This window comes from Neophocaena asiaeorientalis, unplaced genomic scaffold, assembly GCF_003031525.2.
Source record: "Neophocaena asiaeorientalis asiaeorientalis breed wild unplaced genomic scaffold, Neophocaena_asiaeorientalis_V1.1 scaffold149, whole genome shotgun sequence".
In the NCBI taxonomy this organism is placed as follows: domain Eukaryota; kingdom Metazoa; phylum Chordata; class Mammalia; order Artiodactyla; family Phocoenidae; genus Neophocaena; species Neophocaena asiaeorientalis.
In genome coordinates, this window is record NW_020174442.1 from 1,150,317 (window position 1) to 1,171,790 (window position 21,474).

General features: G+C 37.6%; 1 protein-coding gene across 1 annotated transcript in view; it reads right to left on the minus strand.

Moving 5' to 3' along the window:
• The window catches only part of SLC12A2 (solute carrier family 12 member 2), a 157,242-nt gene that overhangs the window by 124,940 nt on the left and 10,828 nt on the right, over positions 1-21,474 (minus strand). The window lies entirely within an intron of this gene.

The following is a 21,474-nucleotide window of genomic DNA, read 5'->3' on the forward strand; positions in this document are numbered from 1 at the left end:
TATATATATATATATACACACATTGGTTTTTTTATATTCTTTTCCATTATGGTTTATCCCAGGAGACTGGATACGGTTCCCTGTGCTATACAGTAGGACCTTATTGTTTATCCATTCTAAGTGTAATAGTTTGCATCTACCAACCCAAACTCCCAGTCAGTCCATCCCTCTCCCTTTCCCCCTTCCCCTTAGGAACCATAAGTCTGATCTCTATGTCTGTGAGTCTGTTTCTATCTTGTAGATAGGTTCATTTGTGCCATATTTTAGATTCCACATGTCAGTATATCATGTGGCACTTGTCTTTCTCTTTCTGACTTACCTCACCTAGTATGATAATCTCTAGTTGCATCTATGTTGCTGCAAATGACATTATTTCATTCCTTTTAATGGCTGAGTAGTATTCCATTGTATATCTGTACCACATCTTCTTTATCCATTCATCTGTTGATGGACACTTAATTTGCTTCCATGTTGTGGCTATTGTGAATTGCGCTGGTATGAACATAGGGGTGCATGTATCATTTCAAATTAGAGTTTTCTCTGCATATATGCCCAGGAGTGGGATTGCTGGAGCATATGATTATTCTATTTTTAGTTTTCTGAGGAAGCTCCATACTGTTTTCCATAGTGGCTGCACCAACTTACATTCCCACCAACAGTGTAGGCGGGTTCCCCTTTCTCCACACTCTCTCCAGCATTTGTTATTTGTAGACTTTTTAATAATGGCCATTCTGACTGGTGTGAGGTGGTACCTCATTGTAGTTTTAATTTGCAATTATCTAATAATTAGTGATTTTGAGCATCTTTTCATGTGCCTACTGGCCATCTGTATGTCTTCTTTGGATGCTTTATGGATTTTTAAAAACAAAAATAGTGTCATATTGTACATATTGTTTTGTTATTTGATTTTTTTCTCAAAAATATCCTGGAAATCTCTCCATGTTCACCCCAATTGTTTCCACTGGAGGAAGGTAGTAATATTTATTCCAGGTTCTTGTAACACAGTTAGCTCTGTGGTGCTACCTACTCCAGTGCTTTGCAGGCTACTTGTTTTTCTGTGTCCATCACAAGAAGTTTCTTTCTGCCATTGCACCTCTATCCTACTTCCCTTTGACCCCCATCTCCAGATTACTTCTCCTTTAATCTTCATCCTCTGAGCTGCAGTTAATTCTCTGTGACCTGGCTAGCTGCCTTCCTTTATGGCTGTTAGTAATGGATGTTCTAGGGCAGCTTCTTCACCTTTGCAAAGTTGGGGCATGTCTAGGGCTTCAGAGACATTGGTCTCTGACTGCTCTAGGTCCTGTGTATTGTCTGCTCAATTTCCTCTTTGTAACATATGACCAATGCAGTCTTACTCATGCTAGATTCTTTCACCTTGAGTCAGTTTTCCAATTGTATGTAAAGAATTTCTTCCAGTGAATTAAACATACCAACCTTAGAAACCAGTTTGTGAAGGAAGTAAAATAAAGTTAAATGCTTTGTTTACTTTGTTTTTACCCCCAAATTTGGGTAAACCTTGCAGTCATCTGAATAATGTCCCTCCTGGTAAATACCAATACATTCAGAATGAAGACATCAGTGGTAGGGTCTTGGAAGAATTGTGTTTAAGCACTTGGGATGGTAGAACCTTTAGACCCAATATGAATAATTAAATGAATTGATAACTAGCATATATACTCTGGAGCAATATAGCCTTGTATTTAGATCTTGATTCCTCTGGTTCAGTGAACTCGGGCAAGTTTCCTAATTTCTATGAGTCTTAAGTTTCCTCATGTCTACAATGAAGATGAAATTACTTACATTGCAGGATTTGTCAGAGGAAAACCTTTCTTCTACCCTCTTGGGTTCAATAATTGAGGATGTGTGAATTAAGCTGACAAAGAGAAAAGACAAGAGAAAAGACAGCTTTTAATCAACTATTTACGTGGGAGCACAAGGTAAAATGAGACTCTCCAAACAGTTAATAGGAATGGGCAGGGGGAGAAAAGGCTTCTATGGGAGGAACAAATGCGTTTTTAGGGGAACAAATGGGAAGTAAGAAAGATTGTGATAATGTTTGTTGATGCAGGTGCCGGTGGTCTTCTCCATCTTCTTTCTGGCCAGTAAAGCTCCCCTAGAGAGGGAATTCATGACATCCTCACTCCCAGAAATTTCTGCCTTTATTTTGGTAAGAGAAGCTCTGAAAAGACTTCTTTCTGCATCTGTTAAATATTGACTGTCTTATACACTAATATGTATAAAATTGATAACTAATAAGAACCTGCTGTATAAAAAAATAAATAAAATAAAATTCAAAAAAACCCTCAACTGTCTTTAGTTTAAAATTATCTTCTTACCAACTCTGGGGGTCTGAGTAGGTCTCAACAGGAGGCTGTGAGAATAACTGAGGTTAATCTGGTGAAGCTCTTAGCACAGCACTCCAAATATGTTTGCGGTTACTATCGATATTTGAAAATTACTCTTTCTGCCTTGACACCAGTAGCAGATGAGAAATTATGGGAAGATTGAACCGTTTAATAGATCTCAGCCAGTTTGCTTAATTCCTGGATCAGCACTTCTTATATAGTTATTCAATTACTGATTCATCCCTTTTTGCTCATATGCAATTAAACTCTCAACCTAACTTTTCCAAATCAATTTCTTCTTGATTGTTAAACTTGCCTTAGAATTAATTGCAGTTGTCCTAAATAATTTGGGTGACTCAAGAAAATTAATATCTGCTAAGATCTGTTCCTACCTTTTCTACCTTCTACCTGGCTTCCCATGGATGTTCTGGGTTGTCACTCAAGGTGGGGTTTTTTGAGGGTTTTTATTGTTTTTTACCTATATCTTCTTCATTTTATTCGGCTTTTTGGCCCTCAAAGGAGAAACAGAAAAATGTTATCTTTGCTTTGGTAACCCTCTCATGTCATCAGTTGTTTTATAAATGCTTAGCATTTATAGCACCCTATGAGTTACTGGGAAAAATACATCTTATTAATAGATGTCATCTTTTTTGCCATTTGATAATGTTATAGACTTTCATAGAAGGTCTCAGGAGCTGGAGTGAGCAAAATCCTAGTAAGTTTAGGATAGGTCAGAAGATTTGGATATTAGGTTATATTACTTGCAGGAGGTATGTAACTTCTCTTCAAATTGGCTTGAACACATAAATTGCCAATGTTCTCTTCTGCTGCCTCAACTCACCAGATAAATATTTGGTTTACTTTGCCTGGGAAAGCATTATCAATATAAAAATATGTTAGGTGCTCTCTACACAAATGCAATGGAGTATAAACAGGCTTATTAACTGACTACTTTAAATTGGTAATTGCTATTTTGTTTGTCAATAAAACTTTTATTTATTATTATGATATTAAACAATTGGTATAACTATATTAATAGAATTATTTACTAGTTTCTAAAAACATATACTGTATTTTGTTTATGAAAATGCATTTAAAAAAACTATAGTTGGTCATTTGACATGAAAGCATTATATCATTTTGCATTCAAAGTTGCCAAGATGAAAATATTTAATGCCATTCCCTGAAGGCTAGTAAGTTTACAATTTGTTGGACCACCAGGGGGAGTGAATTCTAGAGCTAAGAACCCCTCAGTGATTCTACAGTAGACTTGAATAAAATAAGGTCAAGATCCGTTTACAACAGCCTGACAAAATGAGTAAGAGAGAGCTAGTTTGGCAGCCTTGGGAAATTTGATTAGAAACAAACAATTTTAATATTTTCAATAAAATAAATCTTTAACTTCTTTTAAAACCAGTTATGTTTGCATTTGATTATGTCTTTTTACACTAGAAAATTAGAATTTTATCTATGAAATGTCAGCATAGACTCAACTTCAGACTCAGTCTCTCTGGTTGTGGAATTTATTCCTCGTTTACTAGCAACTATTACAAAGCAAGGTCTTCTAAAAGACCTCTTTCTTAAGTTTTCTGTCTCCTAAGAAAGAAGCTGACCCCTAAAACGTCACTTAAAAGACTGCCAACTCAAATCAGAACATTATTTACAATAAAAAGGCAATAGTTCAGGTCTATAACCATAATTACTTGGGTAAATCGGGATAGGACACACTAATTTTTCTACATTGCCAAGGTAATTGAGGGCTTTTTCAGTCAATTAGCCTGAATTTTCCTTTACTATACCATTCATATGACTTGATAATTCAAACTCCATACTTCAGAATTTTAAGCCTTATTTTGAAAAAGCGGCATTTGTCACATTTTGAGATACATAACTTAAAACAGAGGTGCCTTATTGAAAACTGCTACAAACTAGTGATTGAAGCTATTTTGCATATATTTTTCCTTCTTGATGGGATCTTAAAGACACTGATTATTCTTAGTTTCTCATATTATGCTATTGACCATTCATCCCATAGCATATTATTTTCTCTAGCTAACAGATGGATAGTCTGAAAACCTGTCCTCTTAACTGAACAACTTGGCCCTCTCAGAACCGACTGGGATAAAGCTGATTTTTCACAAGGTGGAGAGGTGAGGAAGAGGCCTGACTTCTAAATGACCGATGATCTGCCATCTTGGTACAGACGGTTTGATGAAAAAAACTGTTCAACATGGATTCTAGGTAAAGCAGTTAGCTGGCCTTGGAAGACAAACCAGAAGTAACACCTGCATGGCCTGTCCCTAAATAATGGTCCTCCTTACTGACCTGCCATTCAATGGAAGAGGCTGATATCAAGCCCCAGTAAAGGAGCCTCACACGGGCTGGACAGGATTCTCATTACTCTTGCGGTATTGGAGCAGAATGAGAACCAGGACCGAGGAAGAAATTCAGCTAAACAAACCAGTGCTAGGGACTTAGGACCAAGGTTGAATTCTGTTATCACAGGCATCAACTAGTCATACATAACTGATTCTAATGGTACAATCATCCATCGCCCCCAGGCCTCCTGTGTCAGACCTATTACTTTTTTTTTAACCTCTCAACTCAAAGGATCTACACTTTCCTTTCATAAAAAGCTTGACTGCATAGTAAAACTATAGCAAAAGTTATTGTCAAAAAACAAAAGCTGGTTTCATTTCCTTAAGGGAAAAAAAGAACTTGGTTTTACAAACATGGGACTCATCTCCATTCTTTGAAGAAGATTGGAAATATTTGTTTTATGTCCTGAGGGTACAAAGATGGGTTCTCTTCTCCAAAGATGTATCAGAATCTTCCTTTGAATACTAGTGTAGAAGGGAAAATATTCCATATTAAAAAAGGCTAATTGTTCATATCCATAATACGAATAACTGCTGGAAAACAAATTTTTCTGAAGGAAAGTACTATGTAATTCCCAAACAAAAGGAAAATAATGGGCTTGATTTCAATCTTCTGGCACAAATATTAAAATGATAATTTTACTAATATAATCACCTTTTTTAAACATCTTTATTGGAGTATAATTGCTTTAAAATGTTGTGGTAGTTTCTGCTGTATAACAAAGTGAATCAGCTATATGCAAACATATATCCCCATGTAAATTCCCTCTTGAGTCTCCCTCCCACCCTCCCTATCCCACCCCTATAGGTGGTCACAAAGCACCGAGCTGATCTCCCTGTGCTATGCAGCTGCTCCTCACTAGCTATCTGTTTTACATTTGGTAGTGTATATATGTCAATGCTATTCTGTCACTTCGTCCCAGCTTACCCTTTCCCCTCCCCGTGTCCACAAGTCCATTCTCTATGTCTGAGTCTTTATACCTATCCTGCTCCCAGGTTCATCAGAACCAATTCTTTTTTTTTTTTTTTCTTAGATTCTGTATATGTGTTAGCATATGGTATTTGTTTTTCTCCTTCTGACTTACTTCACTCTGTATGACAGACTCTAGGTCCATCACCCTCACTACAAGTAACTCAATTTCATTTCTTTTTATGGCTGAGTAATATTCCATTGTATATATGTGCCACATCTTCTTTATCCGTTCATCTGTCGATGAATACTTAGGCTGCTTCCATGTCCTGGCTATTGTAAATAATGCTGCAATGAACATTGTGGTACATGACCCTTTATGAATTATGGTTTTCTCAGGGTATATGCCCAGTGGTGGGATTGCTGGGTCATATGGTAGTTCTATTTTTAGTTTTTTAAGGAACCTCCATACTGTTCTCCATAGTGGCTGTATCAACTTACATTCCCACAAACAGTGCAATAGGGTTCCCTTTTCTCCACACCCTCTCCAGCATTTATTGTTTGTAGATATTTTGATGATGGCCATTCTGACTGGTGTGAGGTGATACCTCATTGTAGTTTTGAGCTGCATTTCTGTAATGATTAATGATGTTGAGCATCCTTTCATGTGTTTGTTGACAATCTGTATATCTTCTTTGGAGAAATGTCTATTTAGGTCTTCTGCCCATTTTTGGATTGGGTTGTTTGTTTTTTTGATATTGAGCTGCATGAGCTGCTTGTATATTTCAGAGATTAATCCTTTGCCTGTTGCTTCATTTGCAAATATTTTCTCCCATTCTGAGGGTTGTCTTTTGGTCTTGTTTATGGTTTCCTTTGCTGTGCAAAAGCTTTGAGTTTCATTAGGTTTCATTAATTAATTAGGTTTCATTCATTAAGTTTCATTGTTTCATCTCATTTGTTTATTTTTGTTTTTATTTCCATTTTTCTTGGAGATGGGTCAAAAAGGATCTTGCTGTGATTTATGTCATAGAGTGTTCTGCCTATGTTTTCCTCTAAGAGTTTTATATTGTCTGGCCATATATTTAGTTCTTTAATCCATTTTGAGTTATTTTTGTGTATGGTGTTAGGCAGTGTTCTAATTTCATTCTTTTACATGTGGCTGTCCAGTTTTCCCAGTACAACTTATTGAAGAGGCTGTCTTTTCTCCATTGTATACCCTTGCCTCCTTTATCAAACATAAGGTGACTATATTTGCGTGGGTTTATCTCTGGGCTTTCTATCCTGTTCCACTGATCTATATTTCTGTTTTTGTGCCAGTACCATACTGTCTTGGTTCCTGTAGCTTTGTAGTATATTCTGAAGTCTGGGAGCCTGATTTCTCCAGATCCCTTTTTCTTTATCAAGAGTTTTTGGCTATTCATGGTCTTTTGTGTTTCCATACAAATTGTGAAATTTTTCGTTCTAGTTCTGTGAAAAATGCCATTGGTAGTTTGATAGGGATTGCATTGAATCTGTAGATTGCTTTGGGTAGTATAGTCTTTTTCACCATGTTGATTCTTCCAATCCAAGAACATGGTATATCTCTCCATCTGTTTGTCTTGTCTTTAATTTCTTTCATCAGTGTCTTATAGTTTTGTGCATACAGGTTTTTTGTCACCTTAGGCAGGTTTATTCCTAGGTATTTTATTCTTTTTGTTGCAGTGGTAAGTGAGAGTGTTTCCTTAATTTCTCTTTCAGATTTTTCATCATTATTGTATATAGCAAAGCAAGAGATTTCTGTGCATTAATTTTTTATCATGCTACTTTACCAAATTCATTGATTAGCTCTAATAGTTTTCTGGTAGCATCTTTAGGATTCTGTATGTATTGTATCATGTCATCTGCAAACAGTGACAGCTTTACTTCTTCTTTTCCGATTTGGATTCCTTTTATTTCTTTTTCTTCTCTGATTGCTGTGGCTAAAACTTCCAAAACTATGTTGAATAAGAGTGGTGAGAGTCGGCAGCCTTGCCTTGTTCCTGATCTTAGAGGAAATGGTTTCAGTTTTTCACCATTGAGGACGATGTTGGCTGTGGGTTTGTCATATATGGCCTTTATTATGTTGAGGTAACTTCCCTCTATGCCTACTTTCTGGAGAGTTTTTATCATAAATAGGTGTTGAATTTTATTGAAAGATTTTTCTGCATCTATTGAGATGATCATATGGTTTTTCTCCTTCAATTTGTTAATATGGTGTATCACATTGATAGATTTGCGTATATTGAAGAATCCTTGCATTCCTGGGATAAAACCCACTTGATCATCGTGTATGATCCTTTCAATGTGTTGTTGGATTCTGTTTGCTAGTATTTTGTTGAGGATTTTTGCATCTATGCTTATCAGTGATACTGGCCTGTAGTGTTCTTTTTTTGTGACATCTTTGTCTGGTTTTGGTATCAGGGTGATGGTGGCCTCATAGAATGAGTTTGGGAGTGTTCCTCCCTCTGCTATATTTTGGAAGAGTTTGAGAAGGATAGGCGTTAGCTCTTCTCTAAATATTTGACGGAATTTGACTGTGAAGCCATCTGGTCCTGGGCTTTTGTTTATTGGAAAATTTTTAATCATGGTTTTAATTTCAGTGCTTGTGAGTGGTCTGTTCATATTTTCTATTTCTTCCTGGTTCAGTCTCAGAAAGTTGTGCTTCTCTAAGAATTTGTCCATTTCTTCCAAGTTATCCATTTTATTGGCATACAGTTGCTCATAGTACTCTCTCATGAAACTTTGTATTTCTGCATTGTCAGTTGTTACTTCTCCTTTTTCATTTCTAATTCTATTGATTTGAGTCTTCTCCCTTTTTTTCCTGATCAGTCTGGCTAATGGTTTATCAATTTTGTTTATCTTCTCAAAGAACCAGCTTTTAGTTTTATTGATCTTTGCTATTGATTCCTTAATTTCTTTTTCATTTACTTCTGATCTGATCTTTATGATTTCTTTCCTTCTGCTAACTTTGGGGTTTTTTTGTTCTTCTTTCTCTAATTGCTTTAGGTGTAAGTTTAGGTTGTTTATTTGAGATGTTTCTTGTTTCTTGAGGTAGGATTGTATTGCTATAAACTTCCCTCTTAGAACTGCTTTTGCTGCATCCCATAGGTTTTGCGTCGTCTTTTCATTGTCATTTGTTTCTAGGAATTTTTAAATTTCTTCTCTGATTTCTTCAGTGATCTCTTGGTTTATTTAGTAGCATATTGTTTACCCTCCATGTGTTCATTTTGTTTTACATTTTTTTCTTGTAACTGATATCTAGTCCCATAGCATTGTGTTCGGAAAAGATACATGATAAGATTTCAATTTTCTTAAATTTACCGAGGCTTGATTTGTGCCCCAAGATATGATCTATCCTTGAGAATGTTCCATGAGCACTTGAGAAGAAAGTGTTTTCTGTTGTTTTTGAATGGAAAGACCTATAAATATCAATTAAGCCCATTTGGTCTAAGTTGTCATTTAAAGCCTTTGTTTCCTTATTTATTTTCATTTTAGATGATCTGTCCTTTGGTGAAAGTGGGTTGTTAAAGTCCCCTACTATTATTGTTCTACTGTCAATTTCCCCTTTATGGCTGTTAGTATTTGCCTTATGTAGTGAGGTGCTCCTGTGTTGGGTGCATAAGTATTTACAATTGTCATATCTCCTTCTTGGATTGATCCCTTGATCATTATGTAGTGTCCTTCTTTGTCTCTTGTAATAGTCTTTATTTTAAAGAGTGTTTTGTCTGTCTTATCTGTTCTTCTGCCTCAGTTATTCTGCTATTGATTCCTTCTAGAGAATTTTAAATTTCATTTATTGTGCTGTTCATCATTGTTTGTTTGCTCTTTAGTTCTTCTAGGTCCTTGTTAAATGTTTCTTGTATTTTCTCCATTCTATGTCCAAGATTTTGGATCATCTTTACTATCATTACTCTGAATTCTTTTTCAGGTAGACTGTCTATTTCCTCTTCATTTGTTTGGGTATGGTGGGATTTTACCTTGCTCCTTTATCTTCTCTATATTTTTCTGTCTTCTCATTTTGTTTAACCTACTGTGTCTGGGGTCTCCTTTTTTTTTTTTTTTTGCGGTACACAGGCCTCTCACTGTTGTGGCCTCTCTGGTTGCAGAGCACAGGCTCTGGACGCACAGGCTCAGCTGCCATGGATCATGGGCCTAGCCACTCCACAGTATTTGGGATCCTCCTGGACAGGGGCATGAACCCGCGTCCCCTGCATCGGCAGGCGGACTCTCAACCACTGCACCACCAGGGAAGCCCCTGGGGTCTCCATTTTGCAGGCTGCAGGTTCGTAGTTCCCATTGTTTTTGGTATCTGCCCCCAATGGATGAAGTAGGTTCAGTGGGTTGTGTAGACTTCCTGGTGGTGGGGACTGGTGCCTCTGTTCTTGTGGGTGGAGCTGGATCTTGTCTTTCTGGTGGGCAGGGCCACGTCTGATGATGTGTTTTGGGGTATCTGTGAACTTAGTATGATTTTAGGCAGCCTCTCTGCTAATGGGTGTGGTTGTGTTCCTGTCTTGTTAGTTGTTTGGCACGGGGCATCCAGCACTGGAGCTTGTTGGCCGTTGGGTGGAGCTGGGTTGTAGCATTGAGATGGAGATCTCTGGGAGAGCTCTCGCCGATTGATATTACATGGGACTGGGAGGACTTTGGTTGTCCAATGTCCTGAGCTTGGCTCTCCCACCTCAGAGGCCCAGGCCTGACACCAGGCTGGAGCATCAAGACCCTGTCAGCCACAAGGCTCAGAAGAAAAGGGAGAAAAAAGAAAGAAAAAAATAATTTTAAAATAAATAATTTAAAAAAAGAAGAGAGCAACCAAACCAATAAACAAAGCCACCAATGATAACAAGCATTAAAAACAAAACTAAGATAAACATAAAAATCAGAAAGAAATCAGTCGCAGACAGCAAACGCCAAGTCTACAGTTGCTCCCAAAGTCCACTACCTCAATTTTGGGATGATTCATTGTCTATTCAGGTATTCCACAGATGCGGGATATATCAGTTTGATTGTGGGGATTTAATCCACTGCTCCTGAGGCTGCATGAAGAAATTTCCCTTTCTCTTCTTTGTTCACATAGCTCCTGGGGTTCAGCTTTGGTTTTGGCCCCACCTCTGTGTGTAGGTCTCCCTCAGGCATCTTTTAGGAGGTCTGAAGTCTGCCAGGGTTCAGTAGGTATTCTGTAGGAGTTATTCTACATGTAGATGTATTTTTGATGTATTTGTAGGGAGTAAGGTGATCTCCACGTCTTACTCCTCTGCCATCTTGAAGATCCCCCCAATACAGTCACCTTTTATCATATGTGAAAATGAGTCACTGATACGATAAATCAGTCTTTGTCTTACTCCTCTGATTGAAGTGATATGAAAGAGTGTTGAGAACTTGACACCATCACCATATGTGCTTCAAATGATACCACACTCCTGATTTTCAACAACCAGGTAAGTATAGATTTTTCTTGCCTGTGCCACCAAATTCCACTCCTAATAAACACCAAAACTTATCATCTTGTGGTGAACCTATGGAAACTCTATTTACAGTTGGTGAATGTCCCTTTATGATCAGAAGGAGTTAATGTGACTAAACCTTCTAAATGTCTCACTTAACAGCGGACACTCTGGGGAACTGGACTTATTAATGTATTTTTTTTTTGGTTTAGTTTTTAATGAGACTCAGGAACTGCCCCCCCAAATGTTTTTATTAACCCATAATATGTGTCAGCCCTTGGGGTAGATACCATGGAGAGTAAAACATAATCCTGATGATGGGAAAACATGGAGTCTACTGGAATAGAGATTCTTGAATTTTTTTAACCTTCTATTTGTTCCTATGAAAGCATTTTCAAGAGGACTCCACCACAGAAGCACTAGACATCCATAAGAGATTAACAGTGTTTCTCTTTGAGTGGTGTGATTACAGATGCTTTTATGTTTCTAAGTTTTTTGTTTGTTTATTTATTTTGCAGAGAGTATAGTTAATTTTTTATAAGTAGAACAATAAACACTAGGTTTTGAAGTGATTAAAACTAGGTTTTGAAGTGAAGCAGTCCCCCTTATCCATGGCAGGTATGGCCCATACGTCCCCAGTGGATGCCTGAAACCACAGGTAGTGCTGCACCCCACCTATACTACTAGGTTTTTTCCTGTACCTATGATAAAGTTTAATTTCTAAATTAGGCACAGTAAGAGAATATCTGAATTGTCAGCATTGTCTTGCTCTTTGGGGTCATTATTAAGTAAAATAAGGGTTACTAGGACACAATACTACTACCCAGAGGGCTACCAAATGACTAATGGGTGGGATGTACAGAAAAAGGGTGGTTCACATCCCAGGCACAACGGAGAAGGATGGCACGAGATTTCATCATGCTACGCTGAACGGCGCACAATTTAAAATGTATACATTATATATTTCTGGAATTTTCCATTTAATATTTTTGGACCACAGTTGCCTGCAGGTAACTGAAACTGTGAGAAGCAAAAGTGGATAAGGGGGGACTACTGTAGTGCTTTTTCACAACAACCTCGATGAATATTTGTTAAGTGAATGAATACATTTTTCAAATTCTTGAATTTTTCTCCCTTAAAAACATTAAGGACATTTATTTCAGGTCAGAAGAACTCCTCAGACTTCCTCTAGGAGAGGTATTCTGCTAACTTGTCTTCAACATTTGAAAACCACTGACAAGTAAGTAAAGGGCTTGATAAATTCTATGGATGTTATATTGTACCCAGAGGATGAAAAGGTGAATTTGTCTTCTCACTTTTCATTTTTAGAACATTTTAGAAATAAACTCTATTTATGTAGGACATAAACATAGTTTGAGATCATTATAACAGCTAAAGTCTTCCAACCCATCTTGATGGACTAGATTAAAGAATGCAAAAAATATCTGTCTAAGCTGTAGGATGTAAAAATAAGAAAATGTGATGAAAACTAACCTTAAGTTACTAGGTTAGTTACTTAAGTTACTAGGCTAGTTGGCTGGAATGTGAAGGATAATAAGTCCAGCATTCTAACTTTAGACAGCCCACTCCCTTGGTATATTTCTTTAGCCAGTGGCTATGTTGCTAAATTAGCCAGACTTCCTACATAGATGTTCTATGGTCTTAAGGAAAGCAGATAATAGGAGCACAGTGATATCATGAAAAAACCAATTCGAAATACAAACTTTAAAAACTGTGTGTGTGTGTGTGTGTGGCAGGGGGTGCTTTTGCTGGTGGAAGAGCCTGGAAGTAGCAGTAGTATTTGTTGGTAAAATTCTCTACTGATCGGGTATATGCCACCGAGACATTTAGAGTCCTGTTGAAGAGACAAGAGACATACACACGGCAAATTAAATAATAAGATACATCATATGCCTTTTATAAGCCACTCATTTCCCTCTGTGCCACATCTTATAGGTCTTGGACAAAAGACCTATAACTGGACAAAACTCAAGTAAACTCCTGCCAGTTACCTACTACTTCCTGCCTAGAGCTTCTCGAAGGCCAGTAGAAATGCATAGTCTCATGCATGTACAATCAGGAAGTACAGGGGAGTTATTGCCCGCAGAGCCATCTTTAATCAATGGGGGACAGGATCTTATAAATAAATATTTCCTCCTTTCATCTCCCAGTGGATTTCCAGAGATGCATATCATAAGGCTCACTAGAAGATCCTGGTGAGACCTGGCATCAGTTACTCACAGTGGGGGCCAATTCAATAAGGCATCTTTGGACTGGCTCTCCCTCCTTCTTTGTCCCACTCCCTCAGCCTCTTAATCATGCTTCTTGGGATCACTGCCCACATAAACTGCCAATATGCAAGCCTATCTTAGCTTTTCTTTTGAGAGACCCAATGTCAGACACCAGGCAGGGAGAAATCAATGTGATGATAAGGCCATGGCCTAAGAAAGGTAATTGTAAACTGAAATCGAGAGTTGGATTTCAGAGACTCTACGAAAGAATTGTTAGAACTCAGTAATAAAATAATGAAGAATGAGAATAGTGACCTTAGAGAGCGAGATGATGAGTTCTATTCTAGATGAGGTCATAATTTAATGGTAATACCCAGCGGGCAGTTGGGACTAGGATTTAGGACTCAAATTGAGAGTTGAAAACTTGAGAGTGAATAAGTTCTCTAAAAGAAGACTTTTGAAGAGATAACCAATGGCTATAGACTGAATTTCAGATAATGATCAGATTTCAGAAGTCAAGAGGAAAAAGAAAAAACTAATAAAAAATAGAAACATAGGGGCTTCCCTGGTGGCTCAGTGGTTGAGAGTCCGCCTGCCGATGCAGGGGACACAGGTTTGTGCCCCCATCCGGGAAGATCCTACATGCCGCGGAGCGGCTGGGCCCGTGAGCCATGGCCGCTGAGCCTGCGCATCCGGAGCCTGTGCTCCACAACGGGAGAGGCCACAACAGTGAGAGGCCCGCGTACCGCAAAAAAAAAAAAAAAGAAACATAGGAAAATAGGAGTTTAGGGCTATGTATAATGGTGGGAGGGGACATATAGTTCAATTCTACCATCAGATCAGGGATCAGACTGAAGAGGCTCAAGATGAAAATAGGTAATACACAGTGAAGAGATGGAGACAGTGATGGAGAGGGCTTACTGCACACATGATGTAGGTGGAGATAGTTCGTTCCTGACACACAAGCTTGCTATTGTGAACTGAAGGAGAGAGGTTAGAAGCTTGTAAATCTGAGCAATTTTTTTTTCAGAACTTAATAAATGGATAAAAGGTAGTGGAGAGAACTTACATATAAAATATATCCTGAGCTTATTTTATTTCTAAATAAACTTTATTGAAATTAGTCATTAGTTACTTAAAAATTGAGATTTATCTTGCTCTCACACTTTCTTGCCTTTTTATTCTTAAGAACACTCATTTAAAAAAAAAAAAAAAGCATACTCATAAGCACTTTCTCTAAGATGTTGGTCTACATTAGACCATTATTGAAAAGTACCTCTCTTCCAGAAAATATTGGAAGAATTCCACTTGCATAAATATTGCATAACTCAGTGCCTACTTTTACATACCCATATTTGCAGTAAGCTAATCCTGGTTTCCAAAGAAAGGCTTTTGCACTGTTGAACAGCATTTCTGAAATACTGCCAGCTGCATCTTGCGATTAAAGTTCTCTGATATAAAACAGGTTAGAAAGGGTGAGATGCCATGCAGGTATTTAGAGAGAGAGTTTGACTTTGATGTTTTATATTTGAATGAATCATGGTTTAGTTAATCTGTTTCTGCAAAAATATTTTCAATATGCAATCTGATCATTTTCTACTTTTCCATTGAATGTTTTCTTTTTGGTGATTTTCAACCATCTGCTTTAAATATAAATGACAGTATATCACTGTGTGCTTAGATTTTAGCACACTTCATCCCTCCAGGGTATGTTTATTATCTGTTGGACTTATACTTTGAATTAAATAGTTATTGAATGAGTGAGATTACAGACAGTGGCTAGTTGCCCACAGAGAATAAGTGAGCCTTACAAACCACATATTGTTTATCCAATTAGTTGTGATAAACCTCTTGCTTATCTATACAATATAACTATGACAATCAAACTGTAATGCACTTGCAGGAGGTTTTTTGTTTTTGTTTTTCTTGTTTCACATTCTTATGACCATGGTATTATTTCAATTGATATTAGACTACTGCTGAGCTCTCACTCTTTTTAAACTTTTACAGCTTTTAGTTTTGCTTAACTTGTGGACTGACAAACATTCCACATGTTATTTTAATTCTTCTTTTGGTGTAAAACTTGCTTTGTTCTCAATGCACAAGAAATGCAAATTCCTTTTTTTTGTTTTTGTTTTTTGTTTTTGTTTCTTGCGGTACGCGGGCCTCTCACTGTTGTGGCCTACTCCCGTTGCGGAGCACAGGCTCCGGACGCGCAGGCTCAGCGGCCATGGCTCACGGGCCCAGCCGCTCCGCGGCATGTGGGATCTTCCCGGACCGGGGCACGAACCCGTGTCCCCTGCTTCGGCAGGCGGACTCTCAACCGCTGCGCCACCAGGGAAGCCCGCAAATTCCTTTTTGATAATGAGATTTTTAAAAAGGAGGGGAAATACAAATTTTGCAATTCTACCAGAGAGAACCACTACTGACATTTTAGTTTATACAATGTCATAATTTCTCGTATGTCTATATAAACAAAAATGTGATTAAATATGATATAACCTTCCCAAACTTACTTTTTTCATTAGCATGTATCATAAACACATAATCTTATCCTAATATTACCCTACAACATGATTTATATTGGGTACATTATAGAGGTACTAATCTGTTTCTGTTAAATGTTTAGTGTTTTTTTAAAAAAATTTCTTCCAGTTTTATTGGGACATAATTGACATGTAGCACTGTATAAGTTTAAGGTGTACAGCATAATGATTTGACTTACATACACCATGAAATGATTATCACGGAAAGTTTAGTGAACATCCATCATCTCATATAGATACAACATTAATGAAATAGGAAAATCTTTTTTTCCTTGTGATGAGAAGTCTTCAGATTTACTCTTTTAACAACTTTCATATGTAACATACAGCAGCATTAATTATATTTACCATCTTGTACATTACATCCCTAGTACTTATTTATTTTATAACTGGAATTTGACTACCTTCAACCAATTATCCCCCCACACCCTGCCTCTGATAACCACAAATCTGGTCTCTTTTTCTTTTTTTAAAACTTTTATTGGGGTATAGTTGATTACAATGTTGTGTTAGTTTCTGCTGTGTTTAGTGTTTTCAATGCTGTGATCAACAGCTGTGTAGTTAAATCTTTCCTGATTTCCTTAATTAATCCTTAGAATATACCGCATTATTTCTGTATTAGAACTTTTATTTTCAAGTAACAGAAACCCACCTGAGTTAACAAAAAAGAGGAATATATTAGACGAACACCAGGGGTATTTTGAGGAACCTAAGGACGAGGATGGAGCTGGAAATATTCTCTCGACTCCTATGTATACTCGTCTCTGTACTTCTGATTCATTACCTCTCTCTCAGCCAACAGTCTTCCGCTGCTTCATGTTACATGGCCACAGACAGCAGCCAAGTTTATATGTCACAGATTCAGCCATCCTGAGAAAAACTAAATCGATCCCAATCCTTTCTCATCTCCCCACCCCATTCACAATTCCAGATTTCCAGGATTAGCAGATGTTCACGTTGGCACAATCAACTTGGGCCAAAGGGTGTTGTTTGGTGAACTTGATTGCCAAGAGTCACCCAATAGCCATATAAATGGTAGGGAGGAAAAGAGGGACTGGGGAGATGATCTATAAATTCTGTCACTCATCACACACATTTTTATTTTGAGATATTCATTGTAATAAATTGGCATTGTTAAACCAGCAAAAGAAAGTAAATTCTTTTTTTCTTTCTTTAATAAGAATAGCTTTTTCCAAGACTGAATTCATTTTATCCGACAGTGGACAGCAACACCTTTACATATTTTTCAGCTTATACTTCTACAAAGGAGATACCATCCTCTACAATCTAGTTTGACTCAAATGAAAAATTATCTATTGTCAAAATCATAATAAGAATAAGAAAATTCTAGTTTGGGATTAACAGATACACACTACTATATATAAAAAAGATAAACATCAAGCACCTACTATATAGCACAGGGAACTATATTCAGTATCTTCTAATAACCTACATATATATGTGTAACTACATATATGTACAGGTATAACTGAATCACTTTGCCGTATACCTGAAATTAACACAACATTGTAAATCAACTATACTTCAATTTAAAAAAATTAGAAAAAAAAAAAGAAAATTCTATGATGGAAAAACAATCTTAAAATTTGTCAACTCTTCTCTTTTAGACCTAAATATAAAATAATGTTTCTTACATAATGAATTTTATGGTTATTGTAAGAAAAGTACATCTAGTATTTAAGAATAGAACATTAATATTTATAAAGAAAAACCATGACCAACTTAAAGTAAATCTAAATTTTCTACAGACTTTCATTATGCAATTAGAAAAACATTTCCACAGGAGAGTGAAATCTTCCAGTCAAGCATGTTGAAATCTTTTGGAGAAGAAGGAAATAATAGGATAGAAGGCACAAGGTGAACAGAATTTCACCAGTTCTATGTTATCTAGAAAAGGCTATAATGTTATATAAGTCTGGGATTTCTACATGTTTCTCAGTTCTCTTATTCTTTACTTTATTTACCTATTGCTGAGTAATAAATTACCCCCAAATTTAGTTTATTTAAAACAACAAGCACTTATTATCCAACACAGTTTCTGACACTCAGGAATCCAGGAGGAGCTTAGCCAGGCGGTTGTCGCTCAGGGTCCCTCGTGAAGTTGCAGTTAAGCTGTCAGCTGGGGCTGCAGTCATCTGAAGGCTTGCCTTAACTGGGGGATCTGCTTGTAAGCTCACTCGTGTGGCCATTAGCAGGAGGCCTCATTTCCTCACTACAAGGTCCTCTCCGTAGGGCTCATGACACAGCAGCTCATTTCCTCCAGAGCAAATTACCTGAGAGAGTTGGTAGGGAGGGGGACATAGAAGCTACACTGTCTTTTATGACTTAGCCTTGGAAGTGACAAACCATCACTTCTGCCCTATGCTACTGGTCATGTAGAACAACTCTAACATTAAGGGGCTTGGGGGCGGGGGATTATGTGAATACCAGGAAGTGGGAATCACTGGGGATCATCTTGTAGGCTGGCTAACACATACACCATTCTCAGATCTTAAAAACTGCCCTCACAACTTGATTTATATTTACATCTCTAGATCTGATTCCCTTCTACTTTTTTCTTGGTACTCACTATAATGCTACAAATTAATTGTAATTTTATGGTTTGTATGTGGAGACTTTCTTCCAATAGTCCAAAGTTTAGGGCTTGGGTTTCTTACATTTTTACCAATGATCTAAATTCTGAATTATACATATTATACTTATTTTAAAAAATAGGTTGATTAAATGTTTCTCTCTTTTTAGGCTATTATTCATTTATTAATTTATTCAGCAAATAATTATTGAGTTCAGTGTATTGTGTTTTTTAAAGTTTTCCAATACGTCACCCTGTGTTCTAGCCTCCTCTTTTATTTATTTATAAATTTATTTATTTTATTTATTCATTTTTGGCTGCATTGGGTCTTTGTTGCTGCGCGCGGGCCCTCTCTAGCTGTGGCTAGCGAGGGCTACTCTTTGTTGTGGGCTTCTCATTGCAGTGGCTTCTCTGGTTGCGGAGCATGGGCTCTAGGTGCGTGGGCTTCAGTAGTTGTGGCACGTGGGCCCAGTAGTTGTGGCTCATAGGCTCTAGAGCACAGGCTTAGTAGTTGTGGTGAACAGGCTTAGTTGCTCCGTGGCATGTGGTATCCTGGACCAGGGATCGAACCTGTGTCCCCTGCATTGACAGGTGAATTCTTAACCACTGCACCACCAGGGAAGCCCTAGCCTCCTCTTGTAAAACAGCTTATTGAGATATATTTTACATATCATCCAATTCACTCATTTAAAGTATAAAGTCCCCTATTTTTTTTTGGCCACGTGGCTTGCAGGATCTTACTTCCCCAACCAGGGATTAAACCCGTGCCCCCTGCAGTGGAAGCTCAGAGTCCTAACCACTGGACTGCCAGGGAATTCCCCAAAGACCCCTACTTTTAAACTGATTTTTCAAGACAAATGGCCTGACAATATCTAAAATTGAGCAATCAAAGATATTTGGCCACTCTATATGTACTTAAATAAGAAGGTCCATCTTTAAGACTCCATGATCTTCTACCAGAGCAAACTTGAAGAACAGATGTCTTATTTATTCTTCCTGTGACTGCTCTGCAGAATTCTGGAGACTTAGAGGGGTGTTAAATGTATAGCAAACAGGACCAACCAAGTAACCTCAGTGACCTGAAGACCTGTTTACCAGGATAAGTCCTCCAATCACAGCTCTATTATTTCCCCCAAAGAACAGATAAACAGACCAAGTCCCAAGTGACTATAAAAGACTATGTTTACCAAATTATCAGCACACACGCAAATGCTGTTGCTCCAGATAATCTGGTCTTAATGAATGGAAATCGTATTAACTAATGATATTTCAAAAAGTAAAAGATGTTTTCACGTGCTCTTCAAAAGCTGTCACACAAGCATAAAACAGAGTAAGTGTTGATCTTAACTGAAATGTAGCATATAGTCTTTTGTTTCCCTCCTCTGGAATAATTTTTAGTTATTTAGAAAAAATTATGCAACTCGTACATGTACTCTGCTGAAAATAGAAAATACTCAAAAGCAAAAGTACAAAAAAGAATTCATAAGCACCCTTAATCCTATTATCCAGAGATAGTCTGTGCTGGTTTGCTGTGTATTCTTTCAAAAAACAAATTTTGGGGAGCATATATTTATATAAATTTTAACTGGTATATTGCAAGCTTTGACAGTCTGAAATTGAAAACTGGGCTTGCATTAATATCTAATACTCACATTATTTCTAATTGTTGTGCAGTCAGTCTGTCGTGATCTCCAGGAGGTATACACCGCCATCTTTCCTCCCTGCTCTGGCTCCCCTGAGTCCATGTCCACTGACTAAAACGGCCCTGAAGGAACCTCACCATCACCCTGCCCGTTTGAAGGAACCTTCCATCTCACAGTGCTTAGAAGGCTGCCAACTATCTCATGGACCTCAAAGCAGCATTGACATGTCCATGACTCTGGAGAAAACAGCTCTTTCAGCTTCTCAGAGCTCAGCTCTAAATTTCCTGTCAGCAAGACTACAAACAGATACACATATTTATCCTTATCTGTAAGAACAAGTGACATTTTTTAGGAGAGTGAGATCTCAAACCAAATATATAAAACAAAACAGTTCTCTCAAACAATAATACCTGTCACACAGTTAGCACTTATGCATGTAAGCTAAGAACACTTAGCTTCCCCATGTAGGCAGCCTCCTATGTGAACCTCTAAAACATTCAAGGCTGGGGGACTCACCAACTCAAACACCTTCTATTCGAATGAGGGATCAGCTTAATACTTGCATAACTAAATGGCCTAGTCAGGATTATCAGATCAAAGAAGCAATCTGCCCTAAAAGTAGATTCAATACTGCAAAACAAACAAACCATAAAAAGCAGCTCACTGTATTGACAGTTTTGTAAGGTTTTCATCTCCATCCAGGTTTCAGTTGGCCAGGTTTCAGTACAGATATGAGTTCAAGGTCCTTTTTCCTTGATTAGTAATCTCAGCTCCTACGCCAGTTCCTCTGAGGAGGGTCTTAACTATGTGTGTGAGTGGCAAAGGGGGTTTCATATTCATGCTTTAGGCATATGTATACTTTCAAATGGTTGCAATGAGAATATAGTCATATATTAGTTATATAATTTAGAAAAAATACTGCCAATATCACAACCAACAAAACAAAAGTAGAAACCTGGCCACAAATACATTGAAGCCTTCACCGTGGATCTCATGGTACATCTATTTCTAGCTCACTGTTGTGTAATGGTGGCAGCAGCGTGATCCAGTGGAAAGATTAGCTCAGGAGTCAGTGCGCCTTGCCCTGTAACAACTGTGCGATCCTTGAGCATGTCATTCAGTTTCCTTATCCATCCTGTTATGGAATGCTGATGTCTCTTGGAACTCCACCATTCTAGAGTGTGTACGACTTTGGCTTGAATGTTCTGGTTGTAAGAAATGTCACATTCTTTTCTTTCCCAAATAAAATTGAATCTTGATTTCTCTTTTACTGTGTTGAGGGAAAATTCAATGTCGATCTTTTTTTCAGACTTCTTTTCCCCTGCTATAGGATTCTGCCAGAGTCCCAGGGACATTGTGCAGCCCACCC